Consider the following 7,500-nt stretch of genomic DNA (forward strand, 5'->3'; position numbering starts at 1 on the left):
TCAACCCGTTCCCCCCTCCTTCTCTGCTTCTTCTCAGCCCCTCGTTCCCTTAGTCAACCCGTTCCCCCCTCCTTCTCTGCTTCTTCTCAGCCCCTCGTTCCCTTAGTCAACCCGTTCCCCCCTCCTTCTCTGCTTCTTCTCAGCCCCTCGTTCCCTTAGTCAACCCGTTCCCCCCTCCTTCTCTGCTTCTTCTCAGCCCCTCGTTCCCTTAGTCAACCCGTTCCCCCCTCCTTCTCTGCTTCTTCTCAGCCCCTCGTTCCCTTAGTCAACCCGTTCCCCCCTCCTTCTCTGCTTCTTCTCAGCCCCTCGTTGCCTTAGTCAACCCGTTCCTCCCTCCTTCTCTGCTTCTTCTCAGCCCCTCGTTCCCTTAGTCAACCCGTTCCCCCCTCCTTCTCTGCCCTTCTCAGCCCCTCGTTCCCTTAGTCAACCCGTTCCCCCCTCCTTCTCTGCTTCTTCTCAGCCCCTCGTTCCCTTAGTCAACCCGTTCCCCCCTCCTTCTCTGCCCTTCTCAGCCCCTCGTTCCCTTAGTCAACCCGTTCCTCCCTCCTTCTCTGCCCTTCTCAGCCCCTCGTTCCCTTAGTCAACCCGTTCTCCCCTCCTTCTCTGCTTCTTCTCAGCCCCTTGTTCCCTTAGTCAACCCGTTCCTCCCTCCTTCTCTGCCCTTCTCAGCCCCTCGTTCCCTTAGTCAACCCGTTCCTCCCTCCTTCTCTGCCCTTCTCAGCCCCTCGTTCCCTTAGTCAACCCGTTCCTCCCTCCTTCTCTGCCCTTCTCAGCCCCTCGTTCCCTTAGTCAACCCGTTCCTCCCTCCTTCTCTGCCCTTCTCAGCCCCTCGTTCCCTTAGTCAACCCGTTCCCCCCTCCTTCTCTGCTTCTTCTCCCTCGTTCCCTTAGTCAACCCGTTCCTCCCTCCTTCTCTGCTTCTTCTCCCTCGTTCCCTTAGTCAACCCGTTCCTCCCTCCTCCTCTGCCCTTTTCAGCCCCTCGTTCCCTTAGTCAACCCGTTCCTCCCTCCTTCTCTGCCCTTCTCAGCCCCTCGTTCCCTTAGTCAACCCGTTCCTCCCTCCTTCTCTGCTTCTTCTCCCTCTCTCCCTTTTGAAATCTCTTGCTAGTGTTATGGAGGGAGTTTCCACCGTTAGCCTCTTTGCTAATCATTACCTCATAGCTTCTGGAAGTGTGTGTGTGTGTGTGTGTGTGTGTGTGTGTGTGTGTGTGTGTGTGTGTGTGTGTGTGTGTGTGTGTGTGTGTGTGTGTGTGTGTGTGTGTGTGTGTGTGTATGCGTGTGTGTGTGTGTGTATGCGTGTGTGCGTGTGTGTATGCGTGTGTGCGTGTGTGTGCGGAAGTTTAACTGTAGAACTCTCACTTTCAACTAATAATATGCAGTGACAAGTTATCTACTCAGTGCAGGTCAACAACACTTCTCATTGAAACACTTGGCTGTCTGAGTCGGCACCAATATAATAGAACCCAGGTCTCGTGCTCTGGCCAAAGCAGTGCACTATGTAGGGAAAAGGGTTTTGGATATAGACCTAACCTATATGTTATGGCTTCAATCATTGTAAATAAGAATTTGTTCTTAACTGACTTGCCTAGTTAAAAAAAGGTTAAATAAAAAAAAAAAAATATATATATATATATATAACTATAAAGAACCCTTTTAGAACCTTACATTAAGAGAACTCTTCTAGTAACGTATATTATAACTATAAAGAACCCTTTTAGAACCTTACATTAAGAGAACTCTTCTAGTAACGTATATATATATATATATACGTTACTAGAAGAGTTCTCTTAATGTAAGGTTCTAAAAGGGTTCTTTATAGTTTAGTAAGGTTCTGAAAGTGTTCCATATGTTCCGTAAGGTTCTAAAAGGGTTCTTTAAAGTTCAGTAAGGTTCTGAAAGTGTTCTATATGTTCCGTAAGGTTCTAAAAGGGTTCTTTAAAGTTCAGTAAGGTTCTGAAAGTGTTCTATATGTTCCATAAGGTTCTAAACGGGTTCTTTAAAGTTCAGTAAGGTTCTGAAAGTGTTCTATATGTTCCATAAGGTTCTAAAATGTTTTTTAAAGTTCAGTAAAGGTTCTGAAAGGCAGGGTTGGGGAGTAACTGATTACAAAAAGCTGTAACTGTAATCCGTTATGTTACCATCAAAAATATTGTAATTAGCTTACAGATACTTTTGAAAAACTAGATGATTACTTGAAATTCAGGAAGGATGTTTGCGAGAAAAAAAATATTTGCAACCATTCTGTTTATCAATGACATTCAATACAGCATTGGAAAAAAATAACATTTTCAGTTTGTTCCGCCTGAGCGAGTCTGACCGCAAGTCAGAGACCACTGTGATGACACACCAAATCTGACCGCAAGTCAGAGACCACTATGATGACACACCAAATGATGACCACCAATCAGAGACCACTATGAAGACACACCAAATGATGACCACCAATCAGAGACCACTATGATGACACACCAAATGATGACCACCAATCAGAGACCACTATGATGACACACCAAATGATGACCACCAATCAGAGACCACTATGATGACACACCAAATGATGACCACCAATCAGAGACCACTATGATGACACACCAAATGATGACCACCAATCAGAGACCACTATGATGACACACCAAATGATGACCACCAATCAGAGACCACTATGATGACACACCAAATGATGACCACCAATCAGAGACCACTATGATGACACACCAAATGATGACCACCAATCAGAGACCACTATGATGACACACCAAATGGGTTTGATGGATCGCGGGAAGAGCAGGAATAGGCTTCTGTCTAGAATATGTCTTTCAATGGTGCGACAGATGACCCAACTTGAATAAACGCTTGGCGGTAAAAGACAGTGGTGTCGTCTATGGCGGTATACGGATTTCACTTGTGAATCCCAATGCTGCTGGACAGCCAGGGAAAAATGCATTTGCGACAAATGGACAGCCAGGGAAAAATGTACTTGCATAGTGCTGATCCAATCCTATGGAATAACAGTTTGAGGGAGTTCCTCGTTCTAAACTCCTGTGATATTGTGCGCCACAATTCCATACTGTCAAAAACGGGTTTGATTTAAGACCACAAGTGGGGCTTTTTATTGCTCAATCTAAATTGTGCTGATTCCCCTAAAAATGTCCATAGGCCCAACGGACACATGCTCAAAACTCACACACTTTTGATAGACTTAAACATCAGCAAATTATCAAGAGATCAACGTGTCACCAACAACAACTGACTAGTAGTCAGATAATAAGTCCTTATTTGACTAAACTCCACTCCATGGTAGTCAGATAATAAGTCCTTAGCTGACTAAACTCCACTCCATGGTAGTCAGATAATAAGTCCTTATTTGACTAAACTCCACTCCATGGTAGTCAGATAATAAGTCCTTAGCTGACTAAACTCCACTCCATGGTAGTCAGATAATAAGTCCTTATTTGACTAAACTCCACTCCATGGTAGTCAGATAATAAGTCCTTAGCTGACTAAACTCCACTCCATGGTAGTCAGATAATAAGTCCTTATTTGACTAAACTCCACTCAATGGTAGTCAGATAATAAGTCCTTAGTTTACTAAACTCCACTCCATGGTAGTCAGATAATAAGTCCTTAGCTGACTAAACTCCACTCCATTGTAGTCAGATAATAAGTCCTTAGCTGACTAAACTCCACTCCATGGTAGTCAGATAATAAGTCCTTATTTGACTAAACTCCACTCCATGGTAGTCAGATAATAAGTCCTTAGTTTACTAAACTCCACTCCATGGTAGTCAGATAATAAGTCCTTAGTTTACTAAACTCCACTCCATGGTAGTCAGATAATAAGTCCTCAGCTGACTAAACTCCACTCCATGGTAGTCAGATAATAAGTCCTTAGTTGACTAAACTCCACTCCATGGTAGTCAGATAATAAGTCCTTAGCTGACTAAACTCCACTCCATGGTGGTTAGATAATAAGTCCTTAGCTGACTAAACTCCACTCCATGGTGGTTAGATAATAAGTCCTTAGTTGACAAAACTCCACTCCATTGTAGTCAGATAATAAGTCCTTATTTGACTAAACTCCACTCCATGGTAGTCAGATAATAAGTCCTTAGCTGACTAAACTCCACTCCATGGTAGTCAGATAATAAGTCCTTATTTGACTAAACTCCACTCCATGGTAGTCAGATAATAAGTCCTTAGCTGACTAAACTCCACTCCATGGTAGTCAGATAATAAGTCCTTAGTTTACTAAACTCCACTCCATGGTAGTCAGATAATAAGTCCTTAGCTGACTAAACTCCACTCCATTGTAGTCAGATAATAAGTCCTTAGCTGACTAAACTCCACTCCATGGTAGTCAGATAATAAGTCCTTATTTGACTAAACTCCACTCCATGGTAGTCAGATAATAAGTCCTTAGTTTACTAAACTCCACTCCATGGTAGTCAGATAATAAGTCCTTAGTTTACTAAACTCCACTCCATGGTAGTCAGATAATAAGTCCTTAGCTGACTAAACTCCACTCCATGGTAGTCAGATAATAAGTCCTTAGTTTACTAAACTCCACTCCATGGTAGTCAGATAATAAGTCCTTATTTGACTAAACTCCACTCCATTGTAGTCAGATAATAAGTCCTTATTTGACTAAACTCCACTCCATGGTAGTCAGATAATAAGTCCTTAGCTGACTAAACTCCACTCCATGGTAGTCAGATAATAAGTCCTTAGTTGACTAAACTCCACTCCATGGTAGTCAGATAATAAGTCCTTAGCTGACTAAACTCCACTCCATGGTAGTCAGATAATAAGTCCTTATTTGACTAAACTCCACTCAATGGTAGTCAGATAATAAGTCCTTAGCTGACTAAACTCCACTCCATGGTAGTCAGATAATAAGTCCTTAGTTGACTAAACTCCACTCCATGGTAGTCAGATAATAAGTCCTTAGCTGACTAAACTCCACTCCATGGTAGTCAGATAATAAGTCCTTATTTGACTAAACTCCACTCAATGGTAGTCAGATAATAAGTCCTTAGCTGACTAAACTCCACTCCATGGTAGTCAGATAATAAGTCCTTAGCTGACTAAACTCCACTCCATGGTAGTCAGATAATAAGTCCTTAGCTGACTAAACTCCACTCCATGGTAGTTTTGAGGTTATGCTGAGGTAAAACAGTTTGGCTAATCTATATTTCCATATTTCCAAGTCCTATTCTTGATGATGAAGGGGTATTAAATGAATTGGAATGACTGGAAATCTGACAGACTGTGTTTTATTATGTAAAGATATAAAGCTATAGATATAGAGCCTAATCGTATTATTAGCTGTAGCTGTCATGCCCTGGCCTTAGTTATCTTTGTTTTCTTTATTATTTTAGTTAGGCCAGGGTGTGACATGGGGGGATGTATGTGTTTTGTATTGTCTAGTCGGTTTTGTATGTTTATGGGGCAGTGTCTAGTCTAGGTGTATGCATGTCTATGGTTGCCTAGATTGGTTCTCAATCAGAGACAGCTGTCTATCGTTGTCTCTGATTGAGAACCATATTTAGGCAGCCATAGTCATTAGGTAGGTTGTGGGTGATTGTCTATGTGGAAGTTGCCAGTGTCTGCACTTATTGTTTGTATAGCTTCACGTTCGTCGGTTTGATTTAGTTTGTATAGTGTTTTTCGTCTTCGTTAATTAAATATGTATTAATTTCACTCGGCACCTTGGTCCTCTTCTCTTTCACGTTACGACGATCGTGACAGTAGCAGAAAGCAATGGGGTTGTAGAAGCCTACATAACCAACCCATAAAGTAAAATGCAACATCTATTTTTTTATGCAACATCTACGTTTCTGGCCAGCTATGTAAACTCTAACATAGATTAATCCTGCATTAGATGTCGTTCAATTGGTAATATACATTGTTGTCTTCTTCTTAATGCCTCTTAAAGGGGAAAGTAATCTAAAAGTAACTGAATGTAATCAGATTACGTTGCTGATTACAATTTTGGACAGATAACTAGTAACTGTAACACATTACATTTAAAAAGTTACCTGCCCAAACCTACTGAAAGGGTTCTCTATAACATTCCTATACGTTTCTGTAAGGGTTCTTTAAGGTTCTCTATAACATTCCTATACGTTTCTGTAAGGGTTCCTTAAGGTTCTCTTTAACATTCCTATACGTTTCTGTAAGGGTTCCTTACTGTTCTCTATAACATTCCTATACGTTTCTGTAAGGGTTCTTTAAGGTTCTCTATAACATTCTTTAACGTTTCTGTAAGGGTTCCTTACAGTTCTCTATAACATTCCTATACGTTTCTGTAAGGGTTCCTTACGGTTCTCTATAACATTCCTATACGTTTCTGTAAGGGTTCCTTACGGTTCTCTATAACATTCCTATACGTTTCTGTAAGGGTTCTTTAAGGTTCTCTATAACATTCCTATACGTTTCTGTAAGGGTTCTTTAAGGTTCTCTATAACATTCCTATACGTTTTTGTAAGGGTTCTTTCAGGTTCTCTATAACATTCCTATACGTTTCTGTAAGGGTTCTTTAAGGTTCTCTATAACATTCCTAAACGTTTCTGTAAGGGTTCTTTAAGGTTCTCTATAACATTCCTATACGTTTCTGTAAGGGTTCTTTAAGGTTCTATAAGGCTGTGTTCTTACTCTCTGGTCCTCCTCCTTGGTCCAGGGTCCTTTGATGAGTTCAGGGTTGAGAACCTTCTGCCAGCGGTGCTGACACTGCATGTCTGTACGGTTCTATTGGAGAACACATTGTTATTAATTAAGGGAATGTGAACGAGAACAGACACACTGGTTATTAAGGGAATGTTTATGTATTGAATAGCCTACCATCTCAGGAGTCTAAAGCACTGTGAGTGACTTTATACAGTGATTACTAATGTTTTATATTTGCGGTGACACCACAGAATGGGACCAAATCGTGGGCTGGTGCCACCAACTGAAAACTGTAGAGGCGCCAGGGGGATATGTTAGTCTGAAATCATAGCAGGGGGTGTGATTTTTTAAATGTAGAGGCGCCAGGGGGATATTCATCTGCTGTGTTGGTCGGCCAATTGGGCTGTTGGGAAGAAAAATCATACTATAGGATGTTTTGCAGAAAAATCTGTTGGTAGGACAAGGCAATGTATGTTTGAGGCAATATACATGTGATGTGACTAAAATGTATGGGCATTTAGTTAACTAAAACGGCCCACTTGTTTTAGTCACTTTGACAATAACTACACTAAAGAATTAATTCAAATGACAAAAAACGTGACAAAGACTTAATGATATTTTAGTCAACATGACTAAGACTTAATGACTAAGACTAGATTCAATCAGAAAAATGGTGTCAAAATGAACCCTAGTGTGTGTGTGTGTGTGTGTGTGTGTGTGTGTGTGTGTGTGTGTGTGTGTGTGTGTGTGTGTGTGTGTGTGTGTGTGTGTGTGTGTGTGTGTGTGTGTGTGTGTGTGTCTGTGTGTGTGTGTGTGTGTGTGTGTGTGTGTGTGT

General features: G+C 41.5%; 1 pseudogene; it reads right to left on the reverse strand.

Moving 5' to 3' along the window:
- LOC129817838 (transcriptional activator Myb-like) overlaps positions 1–7,500 on the reverse strand; it is a 94,571-nt pseudogene that overhangs the window by 46,482 nt on the left and 40,589 nt on the right.

The sequence above is a fragment of the Salvelinus fontinalis genome, chromosome 20 (assembly GCF_029448725.1).
Source record: "Salvelinus fontinalis isolate EN_2023a chromosome 20, ASM2944872v1, whole genome shotgun sequence".
Lineage (NCBI taxonomy): Eukaryota > Metazoa > Chordata > Actinopteri > Salmoniformes > Salmonidae > Salvelinus > Salvelinus fontinalis.